The sequence below is a fragment of the Crinia signifera genome, chromosome 6 (genome assembly GCF_055691185.1).
Source record: "Crinia signifera chromosome 6, ASM5569118v1, whole genome shotgun sequence".
Lineage (NCBI taxonomy): Eukaryota > Metazoa > Chordata > Amphibia > Anura > Myobatrachidae > Crinia > Crinia signifera.
The window spans coordinates 114,542,876-114,566,521 of NC_139222.1; the positions used below are offsets into that span (position 1 = coordinate 114,542,876).

General features: G+C 44.9%; 1 protein-coding gene across 7 annotated transcripts in view; it reads right to left on the reverse strand.

Moving 5' to 3' along the window:
• Positions 1-23,646, reverse strand: part of ZNF831 (zinc finger protein 831) — a 93,668-nt gene that overhangs the window by 46,491 nt on the left and 23,531 nt on the right. Inside the window, exon 2 of one of the 7 annotated variants that reach the window (XM_083146849.1) lies at positions 17,247-17,434. The exons of 4 other annotated variants lie outside the window; for them this stretch is intronic. The gene's annotated coding sequence lies outside the window, so the exon portion shown is untranslated. Of the gene's footprint in view, positions 1-14,598; positions 14,709-17,210; positions 17,435-23,646 lie in introns of those variants that run through there. 2 more of the 7 variants (XM_083146850.1, XM_083146851.1) reach the window with 2 other exon arrangements.

The window sequence follows — 23,646 nt, forward strand, 5'->3', positions numbered from 1 at the left end:
TACTGAAAATAAATGGTGTCAGCTAACTGTCCTGACTTCAGGCTACATTTACTTAAGTACAGTCATTTATTACCTGCCTAGAACCACTTATAATCTCAATATCCCTGCTCTAGTTGACACTGAGATAAATCCCTACTACTCTGAGCCTGGTCCTGGAAAATTAAGAGTACCTGTGAGCATGGCAAGTTGTCTAGGTGATGACCTCAATACATCTGAGGTCTGATTCTGGTTGATTTGGTAAGCTGCGAAGGTCGCAGCTTACCGAGTTCCAGAGTGTCCGCCCCGTCGCCCCACTGAAAAAATGCCCCGCGCTGCCACCATATCCTCTAAGAATTTAATTTTAGGATAGTTAGTCAATGTATTAAATATATACTCCATCCAGTGTATTAATATCTCAGTGTCTTTGTTAGTAACAGTCTGCATGCAGTGTTAGTCAGAACTCACAGTTTTAATGTAATAGTCTGTCATATTGACCGGATCCTCTTAGGACTGCAGAGTAACCAGTTATCTCTGGCTTTTTTTCTTCTATACAGTATATATGGATTCAGTACTGAATCCCGGCGGTCGGGATCCCGGCGTTCAGAATCCCGACACCGGAATCCCGACAGCCAAAATCCCGACAAGGGGGGGACGTGGATCGCCCCCCCTTGCGGGCTCGCTGCGCTCGCCACGCAGCGGGCCTGGTGCCTCGCTACGCTCGGCACACTAATTTATTCTCCCTCCAGGGGTGTCGTGGACACCAACGGAGGGAGAATGTGTCGGGATTTCGGCAGTCGGGATTCCGGCGTCGGGATTCTGAACGCCGGAAACCCGACCGCCGGGATTTTAACTGCATCCCGTATATATGTATGGGTTAGCATGGGCACCAAAATGTCATACAAATGTATCCATGTCTAGATTTTATGTATCGTTAACTTGTGTTCCCTTACATCTGAAGAGGGAAAACAAGGTTGTCAACTGCAGACCAGTCTGTAGTTATATATATCACACTTTATATTTTATTAAATTATTATTTTGAAAATTAGAACCAATTAAGCCACATCCTTGATTCTCCAAGTCTGCGCTCTTATCTGCCCATACAGTGATCATTTCTCAAAAAATTGCTTTCTTTTAGTACTTAGGGCCTGATTCAGACCTGTTCATGTGTATAAAACAAAAAATGATTCCCGCACCAGTCTTCAGATTTATGTTGAGACTAACTTCTCTCCTCTAGTATGGACACTTAATGGGATAATTTCCCTAAATTCAGATAAAGAGGTGCTACCTACTACTTAGTTAGAGACACAAGTTTTTGACAAGAAAAGGTAAGTATGGTGTAGGTGCACTGAAAGTCCAAATATAACTCATAAAATTAAACTTTTTTTTTTTTAACATTAATAAAAGTTAAATTTTATGAGTTATATTTGGACTTTCAGTGCACCTACACCATACTTACCTTTTTTTGTCAAAAACCTGTTCATGTGTATGTTCACAGCCTAGCGAACAGGTAAACGCCGGATGCATTTCCCATCTGAACAGTGCCCCCCCCCCTCTCTAACATGCAAGGGGATGTGTTTTCTAACATCAAATGATGTTTCTCCCATACGGTAATAAAATGCAGTCTATACTGGCTTTTATTCCAGCTGCTGTCTGCCGAATTTGGAGCGGGTGCTGACATCATGTGATGTCTTCACAAATATAAGTCAGTTGAGACTGACTTCTGACTTATATTTGCAGCCACTGGGATGAAGACAGGGTGGGCATTTGACTTCAGTCACCTGCACCGGCAGGCATTGGCCTGCCCCGTACCCATGGGAACGGCCACCGTTTTCATGAGGACGCCCATGAAACTCTGTGTGTTCACATAATCCAACATTGCCACCCATCCGCCCCCATCCCTTCCTCCCCTCTGCGAACTGCCCGGCAAGTGGGCAGCTCGCCACGGCCATTCGCAGGCGGGTTTGCACATGCACAGAAATGCACATGCGCAAACCCCTACCATTGGGGCAGGGAGTGAATTTGGTTTACTATGTGTGAACCAGAATCAGCCCCTATGTACAGTATTTGTAAGTACATCTGCAGTACTATAACATATGACCCATTAGCCTCTTCTTATATTCCCCCTGTTTTTGGCTGAGAGAGATACTGTATATTGCAGCAGACATTTGAAATCACAGTAGGATAAATGTACAGGTATTCTGGCTGCAATGTTGTATTATTTTAGGCTGTGAATCTTGATCCCTTAATTAGAAGATTGTTAATTATGAGAATGTACTGGTCACCGTGGGAGCAACATTTACTTATTTTAAAAGGCAGATTTTGTGTTTTGACTTTCAGTTTGAAATCAGTATTGGATGGCAAACTGTTCTTCTTGGCCAGAGTGCCAATCCCTACTGCTTCCAATCTAGTAATAGTCCCATGGCTCAGATTCAGGAAATGTTCCCTCTATCAGAGTTTGTTAATACAGAACCGTAAGGATATTACAAGATAAGATCTCTGTGGCTTCCAAAATGTCATGGAATCCTAGGGAAAACATTATTGGTTCTCACTTCAGGTTATAAAATAAGCCACGTTAGAAGTGTTAAAACATTTTGTTTAAGACTCCCTATAGATTTATTAGCTTACACCCTCTTAAGTATAACAATCAACCTTAAGCTTGTACTGAATGTTTAGCCCTAATTCCTATATTAAAGTCAGATTGTATTTCAGGAATAGTGTGTACATTTGCAATCCATCACTTTAGAACTGGATGTAATCCATTTGCACCACTTGAAAATGTTTTAAAGATTTGTTGTTAGAGAGGTTGGTCAGGGGGCATTCATGTGTTCCAATCGGTAATGCTTCTCAGCACTCTGAGACATTGATGGCCTAATGAAACAGGTCAAGCAAACAAACTGAAAGCATGTCTGAAATGATGTGTACAGAACTTGCTCACACACACATTGATTTGTAGATTATCAACATTAGGTTTACCAAGCTTTGGGGTCTATGTACTAAAGGCCCCCATACACTGTGGCGACTTCTCCCCTTGGAGTAGTCACTCACAGTGCTCCCTTAAGCCACCAAGGACCATCCTAGGCGGCAGAATCGCGTGCGATATATCGCATGCGGTCTTTTTGTATCGCATGCAATCGCAGCTGAGCCTGCCCGGCTTAGAAGCAATCCAGGAGATTGCTACTGCAGCAGAGGCAACTCCTAGGGTCCTAAGCGATGCACACGGGACCTCGCATTGCATCGGACTCATTCAACTGCAATTTGGGCTCTTTCCTAAATTGCAGGTACAGTGCCCAGTGTATGGGGGCCTTAAGCTGATTCTGGTTGATTGATCTACACTGTCTAGGTCAACAGTCAATATGTCAGTGCTGACAAAGGGGGCAACATGTATAAGGTCGACACAACCAAAGGTTGTCTTGAAAAAATGTTGAAAAATTAAAAGGTTGACATGAGTCTTTTACATTTTTTGACTTTTTCACATTTAACATGCACAAGGACTCTGACTGTGAACAGCACCATGTGAGGCTACACTAATTGGGGGTCCATATAACAGTGTTGAGATTGACACCAAATAAAAATTGATATCTACTTTTTTATGTACACCTTTTGTTTGTGTCACCCTTTTGGTGGCAATTTAATGACTGTTGTCCTAAACACTTTAGACCTTTCCATCCACACCTGTACTAAGACTTTAGAAGAGATGGGAGCTCATTCTAGTTCATTTGCCACATTGCAAATTCATAACAGGGACCGATGTTGTAGATCGGCGACCGAGTCTGGTTGTCAACCAGAAATTTCCATCTCAAAGTTCCAACAATGAAGATGGCTCCTCGATTTATAGGTCCTTACACCGTTGTGGACGTGATCATTCCTGTTGCAGTTCGGTTCAAACTTCCTTCCTCACTCATGATATCCAATACCTTCCATGTATCCTGGCTTAAGCCTCTGATTTTGAATCGCTTTCGAAAGGATTCACCCAAGTCGGCACCGGTAAAGACAGAGGGGTGTAGAGTTTGAGATTCGGAGAATTGTGGATGCTCACCAAGTTCGGGGCAGGCTTTAGTTCTTAGTGGATTGGAAAGGTTATGGACCGGAGGAGAGATCCTGGGTACCAGCAGCCGATGTCCATGCACCAGCACTGGTAAAAAGCTTATTTCACTAGAATCCATTGAAGTGTCCAGATGCCACTCCTAAAAGGGGGGGTACTGTCATGGGTACTCTTTACCTAGAAGGGCGCCCACGATTTTGATCTTGGGCATCGTAAGGGAAAAAAATTGCGTCGGTCGCATCGCATGCGACCAAAAAATCGCATGCGATGCGACCGACGCGATTTCCCATAGGGAACAATGTTAAATGGCCCACAAAGGCCAAATAGGCACCCTAAAGTGTGAAATGGCCCCCCCAATTGTTAACGCCACCCTACGATCAACGTCAACCCGAAGTGTGGCGAGCGCAGCGAGCCCGCGAGGGGCGGCGGTACGTGTTCTCCGACCTTTTCATACCCCCACTATCCACGTCGGCGTGGAGTTGAGAATAGAAAGTGTGGCGAGCGCAGCGAGCCACCGAGCCCGAAGTGTGGCGAGCGCAGCAAGCCCCGCGAGGGGATGCGGACACCTTCACAGGTGTCCGCGTCCCATCACGGGCTTCACAGGTGTCCGCGGCCCCTCGCGGGGCTCGCTGCGCTCGCCACGCTTCGGGCTCGGTGGCTCGCTGCACTCGCCACACTTTCTATTCTCAACTCCACGCCGACGTGGATAGTGGGGCTATGAAAAGGTCGTAGGACGCGTACCGCCGCCCCTCGCGGGCTCGCTGCACTCGCCACGCTTCGGGTTGACGTTGATCGTGGGGTGGCGTTAACAATTGGGGGGCCATTTCACACTTCAGGGTGGCTATTTGGCCTCTGTGGGCCTTTTAACATTGTTCCCTATGGAAAATTGGGCCAATTGGGACATTTAACATTGTTCCCTATGGGAAATCGCGGTAATCGCGTCGGTCGCATCGCATGCGATTTTTTGGTACATGCAATGCCCGCGATGGCCGCGATGGGCGCCCTTCTAGGTAAAGAGTACCCTGTCATGTACCGGGACCCGTCCGCGGCTATTCACCCCGTCAAGCTCTCCGGTCTTTGCGCCGCAGTGGTGCTGGGCTGAGAGGGTCCGGGGGGCAGGCTGGCTTGTTGGCTTCCAAATCGGTCAGCATGGGGGTATTTTATCAACACACCCTGTGTGTTACTTTGTTATCTTGTAACGTACAAGGCGCTGCGGACACTTTGTGGCGCCTTATAAATAAACAAACTACTACTACTGTGTCGGGCGCCGGCTCCCGGGACTGAGCACCACCATCTTGGCTCGGTCACATGACAGGCAGGCAGGGGGGGGGGGGGGGGGTGCTTTATCCCTTCTCTGGAGGGAGGCTGGCCGGACCTGGCTGGGCAGGGCTATAAAGTCCACCAGGCTCTCCTGATGCAGTGAAATCCAAACTTCCTTGTGGGGGTCCCTGGAGAAGACCGCTGGGCAGTTAGACTCTGTGCCCTCACCACGGAGTCTTCGCCAATACTCACAACTCAGGATTTATGCGAAGGTCTTACATCCAACCTGCTAAGTTTCAAGGACATCCATTGCACCCCACATCTGGACCATCACCTGAGGTGGGTCGTAAAACCCCGCCGGCCGTGACAGTCGGTTAGGTGGTAGTTGGTTGGTACTTTATATCCGCCCAGTTTATCTCTCTTTGAGGCTTATTACATACACCCCTTAATTGCAATGTGTTCTGAATTTAATCATTAAAGTTATTTTTTAAGTATCTACAAAAGAATTATTACTAGAATACGACAGCAGATATAGCCAATCTGTTTATCCGTTTATACTGTATAGTCAATCTGTTTATTTATCTCTTTTCAAGACTTAGTACATACACCCCATTGCAAGAATTTGGAGGATTGGAAGCACTTGTATAAATGTAGAAAAAAGATATATAAGTTTAAACAATATAATGTTCTTGCCTGTAGGGAAAAGAAAGGGGGGTTTAAATGGGTTAAAAAAGCTTTTTGCTTTTAATGTTTACAGCCCTTTTCTTTGAGTTTGCTGTGGTTGGGTTTTCAGGGGTAGATTTATTATAGCGGCGCTAAGAGCGCAGCTATAACAGTTCCTGCTTCGCCTCAGTAGCGAGGCAAAGCAGGAGGGGACACCGACAAGATCTACTAAGATCTTGCCGCCGAAGCGGGAGAGCGCTAACTGCCCCCTCCGGCGTTGCCTCCTCAGCTGACAGCGCGTCAGTTAACACTGACGCACTGTCTGCTTCTCCATGGCCAGCTGGACTGCGCATGTGCGGGATCTCGCTACTTCCGCGAGATCCCAGCGCAGCTCAGAGCCAGCAGCAGGGACAGCGCTGTCCCTGCTGTAGGCATAGGGCATCACTGCCTGCAGCTGTCGAAGTCGATAGCTGCAGGAGGCGGAACGGTCAGCGATGCTGAGCGTTCATAAATTAGATATGCATGATGTGCCCTGTACTAAAACTAGTACATGCGCTATGACGCCGTCCCCCCACCGCCGCCGTTACAGCACCCGCACAGCGGGTGTGATAGATCAGGGGAAGCGCTATCCCCTGCCATAAGAATGGTAAATCTACCCCTCAGTTTTGTATTAATATCAGCGGCTTCAGGGATCACGCAAGTGTGACAAAACCTACACTGTCCCTACAATACCTCTCCTCCATTGCAGGGATCTGTGTAGAGCTGTCACCGTTGTTGCTTCTGCGTCTCCGTCTCCCGAGTCCTCTGTCCGGTCACTGAACCGGAAGTTCGGGCAGCGTGTTTCCGGCTGTTTGCTGCACACTTCCATCTGGTTCACCCAACGTGTTTCAACTTGTTCACTCTTTGTCAAGGATGCTGGACCTTTGCTGGGGCTTCCTTTTATTCTAAAAAAAACTTTATTTAAAACTTTAAAAAGCACACAGCTTTTTTGGAAGTGATCATTGGGGAAAGGGGAAGTTGTCATGGTTTGAGCTGCAAGCACATTTTCTATTGTTATATATGATATTTAATGTTGGCAATTTTTTATTTGAGACAATATTTATAAGAAGGAGTTTAGTTCTATGTTAATGTTTAGTCCTGCTGGAGTTAAAGTTTTGAATTCATAAATCCACTTTGTTTCGTTCTTTTTTTAGTTCTGTTACAATATCACCTCCATGCCAATGTGTTGTGATTTTTTGGACTAAACATTGACATAGAACTAAACTCCTTCTTATAAATATTGCCTCAAATAAAAAAAATGCCAACATTAAATTCCATATATAACAATAGAACATGTGCTTGCCGCTCAAACCATGACAACTTCCCCTTTCCACAATGATCGTTTCTGAAAAAAAAAAAACAGTGTGCCCCAGAGTGAAATACTTGAAACGCGTTGGTTGAACCTGCCGAGAGCGTGCTGCAAACAGCCGGAAGCACGCTGCCCGAACTTCCGGTTTAGTGACCGGACGGAGGACTCGGGAGACGGAGACGCAGAAGCAACAATGGTGACTACTCTACACAGATCTCTGCAACGGAGGAGAGGTATTGTAGGGACAGTGTAGGTGTTGTCACACTTGCGTGATCCCCGAAGCCGCCGCCTAAAACAAAACTAAAAACCCAACCACAGCAAACTCAAAAAGAGCTGTAAACATTGAAAGTAAAAATATTTTTTTAACCCATTTAACCCCCCTTTCTTTTCCCTACAGGCAAGCACATTATAATGTTTAAACTTATATATCTTTTTTCTACATTTATACAAGCGCTTCCAATCCTCCAAATTCTTGCATATATATTTTATTTGTGTGTGCAGGATGACAGGGTGAGCCTGGTCCCTCCAATACAACAGCTGTCTCCGCTCCTCCCTGGCCCACACTGAGTCAATATCTTTACCCACTGAGAGCAAAACTTCCCTCTTTCTTTGTTTCTCCCTCTCTCCCTCTCTCAAACACACACTCTCCCTCTCTCACACACGCTCTCCCTCTCTCCCACACCCACTCTCTTCTACTCTCTCACACCCACACTCTCCCTCTCTCTCACACCCACTATCTCCTACTCTCTCACACCCACTCTCTCCTACTCTCACACCCACTCTCTCCCTCTCTCTCACACCCACTCTCTCCTGCTCTCTCACGTCCACTCTCTCCTGCTCTTTCACACCCACTCTCTCCTGCTCTCTCACACCCACTCTATCCCTCTCTCTCATACCTACTCTCTCCCTCTCTCACACACCCACTCTCTCCCTTTCTCTCACACCCACTTTCTCCTGCTCTCTCACACCCACTCTCTCTCTCTCTCTCTCCCTTTCTGACTCCCTACCTTTCGCTCACTCTCTCTCCCACTCTCATTATTTCACACACTTTCCCCCTCTCACACTTTCTCTCTCTCCCTCTCTTCCTTTCTCCCTCACACTCATTTTTTCCTCTCTCATAAATGCTCTTCTATCTTTCCATCTCACTCATAGTCTCTCCTCCTCTCTTTCCACCTCTCACACTCTCCCTCTTTGTCTCTCAAACTCTCTCCTTCTCACACACATTCCCTCTTTCGCTCCCACCTCTGTGTCTCTAACTCACTTCCCCTAAGTTTCTCACAAAGGCACTTTTTTCTTCTCTCTCTCTCTCTCTCTCTCTCTCTCTCTCTCTCTCTACGGATAGGTAGTAAGAGAGGCAGAAGAGCTTTCTTTCATTTAGTGCAGTCTTACAGGCAGCAACATCCACATCTGAATCAGGCCCAGAGTGTTTCATATTTTTCTTCTGCCACTGCAGGACACACCCCTTAGTGGCGATAAGCACGCCCATAAGTGAAGTTAGCTATGTCCTCTGGGCGGAGCATGACACACCCTTATACAGATATAGTTGATCCATTTACAGATCAATCCCCATAGGTTTCTATGGTGACTGCAATAATGCTAAATGTCTCAAGCTCTGATGCGCATAGCTTTTTAAAGTATAACAACAACTTTTGCTAACATTAGCCATTGTAACCTATAAGCTACAAGTTTTCATGTGGTTCTGAGAGGGAGCTCCCATGACCACTGTGCGTTTGGACAGGTATACACGAGCAGCAACTCCGCTGGGTCTAAATGCAAAACACTATCACCTTACTTTTACGCTCTGCATGGATGCTTCCCCCTTCCCCTTGCTCTATTTTTTTTAAACACTCTCCTGATAAATAATTTGTTATTGACATGATATGCGAGAATAATAAAAGATGGGGAAGATGTACTAAGCATTGGAGAGTGATAAGGTGGAGTGGGACAAATTACCAGCCAATCAGCTTCTAACTGTCATGTTAAAGGCTGTTAGAAAAATGACAGTTAGTAGATGATTAGTTGGTAGTTTATCCCTCTCCATTTCATCTCTCTCTCCTTAGTAAATCTGTCCCTATGTTTCTTAAGGCTAAAATGCGGTCAATGTAAAATTGGCACTTACAGTAAAAGCACTTGCTCTCAATTGCCTAAAATATGTCTTCTCAAAAGGAAATGCCTTAAATGATATATACACTGATACAAGCATTATAATGAATGAATCTATTCCTTGCCTAGCCAGAAAATACAGGACTCGTGCACAGCCAGCCCTCTTTAGTTGAAGCAGATGTTTTATACAACCATACAACTGCATTTTTTTACATTTCTGTTTCATAACTAACCTTTTACAGATGGGACTTAACTAGTGATATACAGTAATGTGGTATGGACAAATGTGCTGTGGAAAACAACAGGTAGAAGCTGGTCAGTTGCAGGGCTGTTCCAGGCATACCTCCCAACTTTTCATTTGGTCGGAGAAAGACACATTCGCACACCTTCTCGCAAATCCAACATTAGGAGACGTGATAGGCTTCTACATAGGCTTTTACAGGGGATTATCAATTATCTTAAACTTAAGTCATATTAATGGTTATATTTTAAATTAACAATATTACAACAAGAGTGCCCCAGCGAGGATTTCTATCTGCTGTGCCTTCCGCGCTTTTTTTGCTTATAGTTCTTAGTAACTGAAATCTGGGAGCACCACCAACCCTTCATTTCAACTATTTCCATAAGTTCTTATATATGTTATACGTTGGTATTCTCTATGATAAATAGGCAGTCTGTGCAGCTCCATTTCCTGTGCTACAGGGAATCGCCAGCTTTTGAGGGCGATTCCCTCCACAGTGCTAACCCTGCAGAGGGGGGTTAGAGAATACTGAAATGCTGTAAAAACCACGGTAACAGGGTTTTTACCACATTTTCGCATTAGTGCATCCCGCCCTCTGTCTACACATTTCACACCCCAAGAAAGTTTGTCTGCAACTGTCTATGATCCTGTCTGCATTGGAAACCCCTATCTGTTAGTTAGAGAGCTAGACTTTCTGATGAAAACAGCTTCCCCTGGTGCCAGTTGATAGAGTATGTAGTATTTAAGAGCATTACTGTCAAAGGGGGAGATTCTCTAAGGTAAAAATGAGGTAAAAACCCCGTTATCTGGGTTTTTACCGCATTTTGGGATGCTGTAAGCATCCCCTGCCGGGTTACCGCGGCGGGGGGCATCACCAGAAAAATCTGGCGATGCCCCATAGAAGCCAATGGGCTTCTACCACATCCCACCACCGCCCCGCAACGACCCCACGCCGCCCCGCATCGCCCCCCTCATCTGTGTCCGGGCAGCACAGAGCTGTGCTGCGCGGACCTGTGACCTCCTCCCTGCACTGACCCTCTACCGGGTGCAGGGAGGAGGAGAGCCCGGCGCAGCAGCAGCAGCGACGGGTGTGGGAGGGAGGGGGGAGCCGCCGGGACCAGCTGGGACCCAGCGACTCTCACTGCAAAGGACAGTTCTTAACGCAAGAGCTGTCCTTTGCTATAATTATCGCATATGTTAGAACATATGCGATAATTATAATTGCGATGGGCGGCGAAGGTGGGGGGGACGGAGATTTTTAGAGAATCTCCCCCAAAACTTGCAGTCAGGGATTTGCCTGTATTTGTTAAGGATGCATTTGAAGGATGCAGTCAGAACCAAAGTTTTAAGTGGATTTGAACTTTGAACTATTTAATTAAACCAGTTACACAAACTTTGTGTGCTCAAAATGGCTTGCAACAAGTGGACATTATAACACAAATTGCCTACACCAATTCTGCTAACTGTAGGTTTCCTTATTCTGGTTGACTCACAAGGCTGCAAATTTCGCAGCCTTGCGAGTCCCCAGACGCTGCCCGCATGCACATGTGAGGAATAATATGGTGCAAGGGGCATTACTGTGTGTGGCATAATATCGTAAAAAGGGCACTATTATGTAAGTGTAAGGTAGCCTCTCTCTGCATGGCCATATCCATTCCATTGCAGTGAGTACACACCCCCTGCATCAACACCATTTGTAGGATAAGATAGGATTTGTATAAATAATTAAGTTTTACAATACAATGTCTGGCTTTGGGGTATTCACCCTGGGAGCCAAACTGTCTAGGAACAGCCCTGATCAGTTGCTTTGTATTCTGCAACAAGGGCCGAATTCAGGTCCTATTGTTATTGCTGCATATGTTGCAAAGTTTAGATGTTTGGTACTTTGCACATGCTAGGACCCAGATTATACAGCCTGTTATATCAATAGGGACAAGTGACAATGTAGAAGCCTAGTGAATTTTTAAGGGGGGGTAGTGGCAAACACAGGAATTGCTGAGGGGGGCAACAATAACACTCCCCCCTTGACTTTAAAGTGTTTTTACACCCCCTAAACATTTTTGAGGCATGGCCTAATCGCGGGAGGTGGTCACGCCTCCCGCAATTAGGCCACGCACCCAAAACTTTACAGGGGCCCGGCATACCTCTCGGCTGCCCTGAGTACAGATGGTCTATAGCAGCAGTTCTCAAACTGTGGGTCCTGACCCCAAATTGTGTCTTGACCTTCTCAGTATGGGGTCGCGACTCCATGTTACTGACCATCAGGCTGATGACTTTCTAATCTCAGTCAGTGATTCAAGAAATCTAAAAAGAATCTGTTGAATTGTCTGTTATTTTACACTCCTAACATAATTTTTTGCATCCACAATGCTGCCATGTATGTGCTGTCTGCGCCCCCCCCTCCCTGCCGGCCTCCCCACCCCGGCCGCCGGTGCCCGGTGCCCCCCCCCCCCTCCATCGCCGCAGGCTTACCTGTCTGCGCGTCCCGGCTCCCCTCCTGGCTTCAATTAATAATTCTATGCAGACGGACCATGATAAAATGGCCGCCCCCATACCGCAGGCAGTTTCAGAGAATGGGCGGCCATTTTATCGTGGTCCGTCTCCATAGAATTGGTTGAAGCCAGGAGGGGAGTCGGGACGCGCAGACAGGTAAGCCTGCGGGGGATGGGGGGCGGGGGCATTACTATAGCACCGCAGCCCCCCGGCGCCCCCACATGCACAGCCCCCCCGCGACCGCGGGGGCTGCGGTGCTATAGTTACGCCACTGATGCCACCTATTTACCCCCCCTCCCCTCCCCCATTAGGTAGAGACAGGGCCAGTGGTAGGGTTTCTGGCATCCCGCTGCAAACTAGAATGCTATTCTGTGAGAATTACTGTGCAGGGTCAATGTGTAGGTAAAAATGTTCCAATTCACCATTCACAATTCACCAATCACCTCATTTTAACCCCTACACATAATAAATAAATACACAAACATAACATAAACAGTACTGCACTTTCTAAGCTCACAATCTCCCACTTTATGGTAAGGCTCCTGTTTCTACCTCCATTGCGATGTTTGAGGGGTCAGATCCACTAATTACGCATGCGCAACTGTCACAGTGCGCATGTGCTGGTTTCAAAGTCCGTGCATGCTTGCACCCTTGCACACATAAATATGCTTGCAAACGGGCACACCAAATGTAGGCGTGATGTGGGAGTTTCTCTGGGCGTGGCCTAGCAAAAGGGCACAAATGGGCAGAAACTGGGGCATATGCAAGTCAGTTGACCACAAGTGCTCGGTGTGGCTTCGCAACCTTGCTTGTACACTTGCAGTGCTCAGGCTGAAAAACCTCTGCAAGAAAACAGTGACTCTCGGGTCTCACAGGTCAGCAGCTTAGCAGACCAACGTTCGCAACACCAATCAGCACGCACAATAGCTAAAATACATGCACCTGCACACAATACTCACCCATGCACCATAAAAGTTTCTCTCATTAACCAATTAACTAACCACATCTACTCAATGCAGGCACAAACATTTCTACCTTTCATGCTTCATATGTTTATTAAAAAAAATCCAGTACTTGTGTAATTTCAGTTACGTAGTCAGCGTAGCGTTCCTGTCAGAATCAGCGGAGTGTTCCCGTGGCCAGCATAGTCAGCGTTCCTGTCAGTGTCAGCGTAGTGTTCCCGCCCGTTCACGGCTAGCCAGAGCTTAAGTAGTTAGCATAGCCAGTCAGGCATCCCTGTCAGTATCAGCATCGTGTTCCCGACCGTTCGCGGCTAGCCGGAGCTTACGTAGTTAGCGTAGTCAGTCAGCATTATACAGTTAGCATAGTCAGTCAGCGCTTATTACATTGTGTGGGAACCATTGACCATTTTAACCTGCCTGACATGACAGGTGTGAATGTGTTTCTGAAACACCCCCACTATCCACATCTTCCCGAAGCGTGGCGAGTGTACGCGGTACGCGTCCTCCTGACCTGTTCATACCCCCACTATCCACGTCGGTGTGGAGTTGATGTTATAAACACTATCCACATCAAGCCTGGAATACACGTCAAGTAATCCGCGTCCACTCGCCACACTTTATAAAATCAACTCCGATGTGGATAGTGGGGGTATGAACATGTTGCGAGGACACGGAAGGGTCTGTTGGCTATTAGAGGCATGCGCTATACAGTATGCAGCAACGATGTATATGGACACATCTGTATGTGAATAATATTAGCCCCATATCCACTTTTTAAATAGAAAATACAAACAAGACACATTGCCTTAACCCACACACACAATTATAGTTATGAAAAAATCCGTGCCCAACATAATATTTATAGAAAAGCTGATAAAACATTGCTCAGTATAATATTTTAGGAACAAAAACTAATTTTTTATTCTATGGTGTTGAGTGACACACCATAATGACATAAATATTTTACTTTAGTTGCGGAAGTCAGACATAAAACAAACATCATTCATCTATGTAATAATGCTTATTTGATAATGGGCAGCCAATTATTAAATTTGCTCCAATAAACACAATGAAATGAGGAACATCATGTCTTTAAATAAATGGTTGAGAATGGTTTGGCTGTGTGCTTATGGTTGAAGTTGCGAATGAATTTACCCACAGAGGATGTTCGCACACACGCTCAGTGCCTGAACTTGTGAGCAGGGCGTGTAGTTTGCGGCCACTCCCATTTGAATAGCATTGCGAACACTCACGTTTGCATATGCTGTGGGCATTGCTTCGCAGACTCCATGCTTGCGATTGCCATTCACACGGGTGTGTGCGAATATGCATGCAAACATTTTAACCAGCATAAGGTGCATACAGTGAATGTGGTAGAAGAAGCTGGTACACTAGGCATGTGCACTAGCCCTGCTCTGTCGCTTACACTGCATAATGTAAATGTGTGTTTGCTGCATTAGTCTACATACAAAACACCATATATAGAGTAATTCCTTATTGCACCTACCATACTATGACTGTAGATCCCATAGTGTGTCTTTTCTTTTAAGAAAGAAAGCAGGAGGCAGCTGGATACTGGATATCTTTGTACTCACGGTTATGGCAGGAGAGTTCTCCTAGACAGTGATATTTGGGCAGGATGTGACACAGTCACAGACACGTATTATTTCCTGAGATGCAAAGTACCCTGTACTATATACCTGCAAAGTATTAGTCTGACAATGTACCAGAGCCTAGAATAACATTATACCTATATCTTTTTTTTTCACAGTCGCCATAAAGGTATGGGAGAAAGAATAAGAAAGTCCTAATAGTTCAGAGACTGGTGAACCATCAGACAAACACACAACAAGAAAACATTTTGCTGAGAGGAGGCTTCAAAAAGAGGAAGCTGAATACTGCCTTTCAGTTTGTACAATCATGTATCTTGGAAACAGAAACCACTTACTAAGTTAACCCTGCCATTAAACAGAAGCTGGAATTATGCTCATACTGCTTGCTCTGTGTCGCTAGTGAACTATCTCTATCACCTAGCACATGGCCGCAAGAGCTGACAATGTAATGAGGGCCTTTGATGCATAAAAAGGATTGATTTCTTGTAAACAGTGCATAAAGGAAATAATAATGCTAACACATAACCCTTATACAGAGCATACAGACAGTAGGTAAGAACAAAGTGCATCTATTCTTTTACAAAATGATACTACTGTATAATCATTACCCCCAAACATTCTAGATAATTAAAATATATATTAGAAAGCCTTCATATAAAGTAACTACCTTTAATCTTGCTATTGGTCCCTTCCTACTGGGCCTCAATAAAAGTAGTGCTTCTGGCCACTCTGCTGAATGTATTTTCTCCATTGAGCCTTCTCTAATTTTTATATTTTGTCCTCTCTCCCTCTCTCTCTATTGATCTCCCTTTGAGTAGAACCCCTTGACCAATATCCAGTGTTTTGCCCATGGTGCTCCACCCACCTAATGCTCTTGTCACTGGACTCTTGTTACAAATGGCCAGATGCACTAAGCTTCAAAAGTGATAAAATGGAGAGTGATAAACAACCAACCAATCAGCTCCTGTCTGACATTCTTCAGACACAGTCTGTGATTTGGCAGGTAGGAGCTGATTGGCTGACTGTTTATCACTCTCTATTTTATCACTTTTGAAGCTTAGTACATCTGGCCCACAGTGACTAACACGCTGAGTAGAATAGAGAAAGCCATCTCCTTACATCTCATGCTGTTTTGTAGCCACTACACTACAGTGATGATAGGATGAGATGCTGGTAAAGGTGTGGAAAGCAGGTGTGTGGCCAAAAGGTAAGGCAATAATCTTACTCAGCGAGAAGCTGGTCCTACTCAATGTAACCTAACCCCTCCATCTGAACTAGGGATGGCCATTTTACCCTCGATGATTCAAAATAATCGATGGTTCATGGCTGATGTTGAATACTTTTAACATCGATGTGGGAGAACCAGATGGTTTCCCTCCATCGATGGAACAGCAAAACGATGTTTTGCGTTTTTTTTTTTCAAAGTGCCGGGACACAGAGCATAGCTCCTCCCCTGACACCTACGAAGCCCCGACTCACATTTTGATTGGCCCACAGACCAATCAATCAAACACAATAGATGACCATCTATATGTAAAAATATCCATGGTCAACCATTGCATAGTTTAGCATTATTGATGGTCAGTTGCAGAATTGCCATCGATGGCAACCATCGATGGCAATGGCAACGATGGCCATCCCTAATCTGAACCTCCTTATAGCTCACACTTTCTCCTCCCTCAGTTGGACTTTCTCTAAGCAAACATTATTGGTTCTCCTCAAAATGTAAACAATCTGCTTTCTATTTGTTAACTCTCAGCAATACCCCATTTCTATACATTGCCCTCCCTCTATATATAATCCATATTATCCACCTGCTTCTATTCTTCTTATTAAGGTCACTCTTATACTCTCTCAATTGAACTTCTACTCAATATACTTACTCTTTATATTGGTCATGATCTCAATGTTACCCTCCTTTCTCTATTGATAATACTCTTTATTCTTCTTCCATGATTATAACTCCACCTTTATTAGTTTTTCTCTTATTAAAACCTTTCCTCTTGCTATGTCAGTGGTTCCCAAACTGTGTGCCGTGGCTCCCTGGGGTGCCTCGGGACACTTGCAGGGGTGCCCTGGGTTGGTGGTCCAGGACCAATTAAAATTATTAATGGCTAAATATTTATGAGCAAAACAAGTGCTGGTGGCTGGCAATTATAAAATGTGTATAAACAGAAGCAAATCCTGCCCTTTACCACATAACTGATTCTAAGAATCGCATATAAACCCAATCTAATAAAAACAAATTTGGCCTAAGGGTGCCGTGAATTTTTTTCTATACTCTAGGGTGCCGTGAATCAAAAAAGATTGGGAACCCCTGTGCTATTGGTTTTCCTCTAAATGTTAATTCCTACTCTCAATATGAAGCATCCTTTTTATAGTTCTGTGATGATTATAACTGTTCTTTATATTTGTCCTCATCTCAATGTAGCTTCTCCCTTCTCTATTCATTGCTGAATATCAGCGTTTGTCTCCCTATTGGACCATCTCTTAAACACAATCCCACCTCTCAACATCATTCAGCCCTCCACTTCTTGCTGACCTCTGAAGGGGAGGAGGTCCACTCCACTTGGTTGGTATTCTCCTTGCATTGTACGAGTATGTCGCTTCCTTTCAACTGCTCGTGTTTTTCATGCAGATCACAGCAATGAGTCAGAAACACCAAACGTGAGCTTGTGACAAGCAGTGGGGGGCGGGCAGCTCTTGTTATGACTCACAATAATGAAATAGCTGAAAAATGGAATGAAATGTATCTGTAAAAAGCAACTAAGAAATGAGTCATTGATAGATAAATCACATACAGAATGTTAACGGATATACAAGGCTAAATGTTGCATTCCAGTTCTAGTGTAATTGGTTACATGGTCACCACACAAGTATACAATTATAACATCCTCTTTTATCATATGTAGAGGTTATATGGAGCATCATGAGAAGTTATAGGGAAAGATAAAGTAAATGGCGGAGTTATAGCAAAGGTTATATGGAACAACAGGATGAGATTGGAGTTCTATCAGATGGGATGTTGCTATGGGCAACCAAGCAGATACTATATATCAGTGGTCTCCAATCTTTTTGGGGCGTGAGGTGATCGCGGCAAAATAAACCACCCAAAGAAACCAGCACCGGGCGTTTGGTCCCCCAGCTGAAATATTAATACCGTGCCTGGTCAGCCCTAGCCAGGGTGCCTGGGGGACTGGAAACCCGTCAGTCACTGGGACTCCCCTCAAAAAATCAGGGCTGAGCTCATTAAGTGGTGAGGGTCCCGGTGAATGATGTCACTAGGATTTTCCTCAGTATTGGGGAAGAGCTGCATCTGGGTATACACACATGCGGCTCTTCAAGTCCGGGGTTTGCATAGCTCGTTTTTTTTAACCCCCCTGGATACCCTAGTAGACGTGAGCACCATCCTTCAGGAGATCCAGGGGAGGTGAGTATATGTATGTTTGCATGTATGATATTAAAGCTGTACTGTTCTTGTTGTCATTGTGGTTTTATTTTAACATTGGATTATGCTGTGTAACTACAAATCTCAGCGGGCCCATTAATGCCCCGCGTTCTCTGACTTGTGGTTCTCCAAGTCCCTGCATGCGGGGGAGGCCGGCTGTGATCTGTAGTTTCACAGCATAAACCAATGTTATTTTATTTTTCTATTTTTCACAAAAAACAATCAGCCCGGCACCCACTGCCCAGGGATGTCGGGCACAGCCCCAGGCTTCAGCCCTGGATAGGGGAAGCCTGGGTAGGGGACTCCCCCAGGGATCCCATCCAGGGCTGACCAGCCATGGTGTTAATGTTTCGACCAGGGGACCTTGTATAAAAAGTTTCCCCTTGCTGTGGCATTTCACTGCTGGCTGTTGGAGCCTGATGCTGGGTCCAAAATACGGGGGGACCTCTATACTTGTCACCCATATTTTTGGAACCAGGACCGGTCCAAGAACCCGGTGCTGGTTTCTTAAATACAGGGACACTCCAACAATTTTTTTTCCCATATTTGGGAAACCAGGACAGGCTCAAACAGCCTGGGGCTGGTTATGCACGAGGATCCAATGCCATTTTTTAAACAATACACTCCTTTTACTAAAAAACACACTCTTGTTACTAAGAAAGTCTCACATTCCTGTTACTAAAAAAAAAAAATTGTATGTGATTTCTGACTCGGTCTGAAACTTTGCACTCTATTACATGTGCGATTTTAGATATGTGACGTGTGATATGGTGCAATAAATTTTTTAGCTGTCCTATAGCATCTCGCCCTTAGTGTCCTCTCCTGGCATTCTAAAGTGATCCAGTTTATATATTTCATTCAGACGCTGGAGTTTATTTACTATTATGGGAAGATGTGATGTTGCTATGGGCAACCAATCAGATCTTATCTATTATATTCTAGAAGGTACTGCATAGATAAGAAGTAGTTTCTAATTGGTTGCTATGGACAACATTTAGGGCCTTATTCTGGTTGGTGCGGCCGGGCCGTACGCGTACGTTCCGGGGTTTTTCATGATCTGCGCATGCGTACAATCGCCAATGCGCAGGCGCGAACACTCCACAACACTTACGGACGGGTCTCTCCGTGCGAAAAAACCTGTACGCGAGAGTACGGGCATTGGGGGCGGCATAGGGGCGTGTTGAGGGGAGCGGCCGAAATAATGAGGGAAAATGGGCGTAAATATGGGCATACACGGGGGTGTGCACCAAAAATGAACGGTGCTACTACCGCACGATCGCCTAAAGCACCGTTCATTTCGGACACAAAACAGGCGGCCGCCAACCGCCACCTCAGACCACCCCTACAGATACCGCATGCCAGCGTGCGCCTGGGTTTGCTAATTTACGCTGATTACTACTCAAACACATACACCTGAATGTAATAAGCAATGCTGCAGTCTATTAAGTCCAAACCATGATTTCACTACCTGCAAGCCACACACAGCACTCAAACACATTGGAAGCTTATCTTTCTATACTTCTCGACATTTAAAGGTTTGTTTAATTTAAGGTAAGAATCTTTTTAAGACCTGCTTATATATGCTAAGGTAGGTATTTGGTAAACAGTTATACACATTCACTACGTGCTTTCATAGACTTTACACAGTAGCACACTCAATCTACACAAGTCGACATGTGTCAACGTGTTCACTCTAATACAAACATAGGTTTTGTATTTATGATACAATAACATAAACCACATCTAACACCTACAAAGGATGTTTCAGCAATGTTTTAAGCCCATGCCCACTATTTTGCACACAATCTTTGTATAGTACCCAAAATACAGAACTGTACCACTATCTGATCTGCTATGAATTGGATTTTACTACACTCTGGATGTAAGATGCCACCAATCACATTATTGCACTCACATCTCTCTAACAAAGGATTCCTACATCTGCTTATGACACTGTAAAATCATATATATTTAAAAAGTTATACATGTTTGTTCACAAGCAATTTTCTCATGTTTGGCCAATTCACACATCTTTTTTTAGGGAGGACACATATGCATTCCTACACAAATGTACCTTTTGACCCTTGTTTGTCTGCCTCACCCACTCCATGAGGAAAGCATTGTTCTGGACCTGCTTTTACCTACTACTGTAGGAGCTACCTCACCTGCACACAAACTGCTTTCTCACCTATTAAGTTGCTCTGCACATGTGCTGACACAAACTAATTAGCAGGGAAAAGTTGGATAGGAACATGGGAATGGCCATGGAGAGGGTTACACATGGGAAACTTCTACCACACTTCAACAAATGTTCAAAAATACCCTGGTCAGTAAGTACACATAAATGTAGTATTTATTTCACACAAGAAATTACACATACAACAATTTTGTTTTAATTGGTAAAATAAATTTATTTGCTGTTCAGCATCACAGCTTATTTGACACTTTAATGTCATAAATCAAATAAACAAATAAAATAGACACAAAAATAAAAAAAAAACCAGAACAAGAGGTTGCATATCTCCAAACATGTGTTACCCTGCAAATGCAATGATAAAAGAAATGGGGACACCAGAATACGTACTGCAACAAACAGGGTGAATACTAAGCAAGATACACACCACCAAAAATTTATCCTGCATTTGTAGAGGTCAAAATAAGAACTTTAATGCCCATGGCACGAAAATGGATCGATGGCCAACTCAGGAAGTGGATGTCCACTGCAATTTAAACATTTGGGGTCCAACCACAGAGGAAGTGAACCAGGTCTCATTATTTGGGCCCTTTTTTCCCCTTTTTAGATGGGGCCTTGGGGACAGGGGCCTTTGGCTCAGATGGCTTGCAGCGTCTTCCCCTAGTGGACACAGGAGGGTCAGCAGAGGTGGAAGGTTGGGGAGCAGCTTGGGGTGGGCCAGCAGATGGGGGATTGTCCCTTAGGGACCTGGCGGTGGTCAGCAGCTCCGCAAGAATTTCATTCTGGCGGCTGAGGTGTTGGCCAATGCTTTGCATGCCAGCCGCCAGAGTGTCATTCATGCGGTTGAAGGCCTCACACTGCTGCCTGTTTGTGGCCTTCCAATCCGCCAGAAATTCCCCAACCTGCTGCTGACGGACCGCAGCATCCACCCCTTGCTGCTCGATCCTCTCCAGCATCACTATCACGCTGGCATCCCATGTCTCCTGTGGCTGGGGGTGTCGTCTTGGTGGAGGCTGGACCACTTGCTCCACCTGTGGCTCTGCAGAGGAAGATGCTGCCGGTTCATCCTGGGTTTCTGCTTCTTCTAGGATAATAATTGAAAACAATGTCACCATCACATACGCACAAAAAAATATCTTTCAAAATACAATGCATTACTGTGACTTACCATCAAAAGCAGCAGCAAAGACCTCCGCCGGGAGCTCACTATCCATATTGGATATCCCCCTGACCTCGGCCACATCAATGACATCCAAGGCGTCCTGCTCCAGGGGGGTATACTCCAAATTATCTGGCATAGGCCCCCTCCCGGTGGACATGCTGTGGTTGTACCGGTCAGTCATCTTCCTCTTCAGTGTCATTTTGAAGTCTGTCCACCTACAAGTTTAAAAATACAAATATCACCATGAGATATGTGCACCACTGTGCTACGTGACATTTCCTAGTGTGGGTGATCTTATGTTTTTTAGCCATATGTGTCCCACACACACATTAATGTCTCCATTAGGAGGCATTTCAGTGTCTCATCTCATTCATTAGGCCACTAAATGCACATACATAGATCACTATGCAGAAATGACATCATCCATGGCCAAATTATGCACCTCCACCTGTTGTGAAACTACACATTCCACCATAGCTTGACAGTGTGGTTATTATGGAGTAATTTAACTATGGGATGGCATACTGGGATGTGTAGTTTCTCACCAGCTACATGTGCACAGTTTGGTCATTCTTGTTTCAGTAGCATCATATGGAACATGTTACAACAACTCTTTCAAAAACACACTTTCTCTTGTCCCATCACATACTTCACATAGTTCACATGAGCAGAACTGTGCCCATAACCTCACATCACACCAATGGTGCATGTTTCATATATAAATGTGGGTTATTAGACATGGTTGTGTTCACATGTGACATTGAAGTGTAGCACTATCTACAAACACACCTTTCTATTATTCTCAAAACATACATGTAACATATGTACACACATATGACATTATCAGGGGGACAAACACACTTGCCTTTTCTTCACCGCTAGCCAATCTCTGACCACTGGTGACACCTGGTTCACTTCCTCTGTGATCTTGTCCCAAAGGTTTCTCCTTGCACTGGCACCCGGCTTCCTGGTTGCCAATTCTATCCATTCGCGTGCCCTGGGCACTAAAATTCGCAATTCTGCCTCTACAAATGCAGGGTTTCTCTTTTTGGTGGTGGTATCCTGCTCAGTCCTCACCCTAGATGTTGCAGCTCGTTTTCTGGTGGCCCCAGTTCTCTCACCATGCACCTGCTGGGTCACACCTGTTTGGAGAGATGCAACCTCTTGTTCTGGCTGGTTGCTTGGCCCTTGTGGAGCTGGTGCAGTTTGAACAGGGCCTGTTAGTGAGGGGCCCGCTTGGTCTTGCAGGCTACTTCTCTCTTGGGCCCTCCTTCTCCGCTCCTGTTCCCTCTTCTGCAAAGCTTCAAGCAGGGATTCTGCTGTAGCTCTCTGTAGAGCGTCCTCAGCTGCGGAATCCTCTGAGCTAGACATGTTTGCAGCAATTCTGGCCTGCATCTGACTGAATATTTATATGGTAATCTCCCGCCATGAACAAGGGGGCGTATATTTTTCCCCGCATTGTAGTTGCTAATTTACGCCGATATTTGCCGCTGATAATTCCCGCTTAAATTACGCAGGTCTCAACGCACCTGATCAATCACCTGTATATGCACATGCACAGGTTGTGGAGCATTGTGTACTACATCGTGAAATGTGTGCACCTGTCATTCCAATGATGAGTGTTGTCAGCTGGTATCTGTTGGAGTTCGTGTATGCTTTCTGAGTCACATTTCAAAACATCACGTTATAATGCTTTCCTTACATATGTAATGAGTATGAAATTGTCATACGCCAACATGTTGCATTGTGCCTTTTTTATCAGCGTATTTATTAGTAGACGGTTGCGTGTATTATTTTCCGCACACTGTATATACAGTACGTCTCTCCATGGAAATCGGTGTATTGTGCCCTTTTATCAGCGTATTTATTAGTAGACGGTTGCGTGTATTATTTTCCGCACACTGTATATACAGTACGTCTCTCCATGGAAATCGGTGTATTGTGCCCTTTTATCAGCGTATTTATTAGTAGACGGTTGCGTGTATTATTTTCCGCACACTGTATATACAGTACGTCTCTCTATACATTGAAAGCATGCTGTTGGTTATGGTGTGTGTATATCAGAACGGTCCGCGTAAGTTTCTATTCGCATCCAGTTTGTTAATGTAAGAAGGATTAATAAAGTTAATACTAAACAA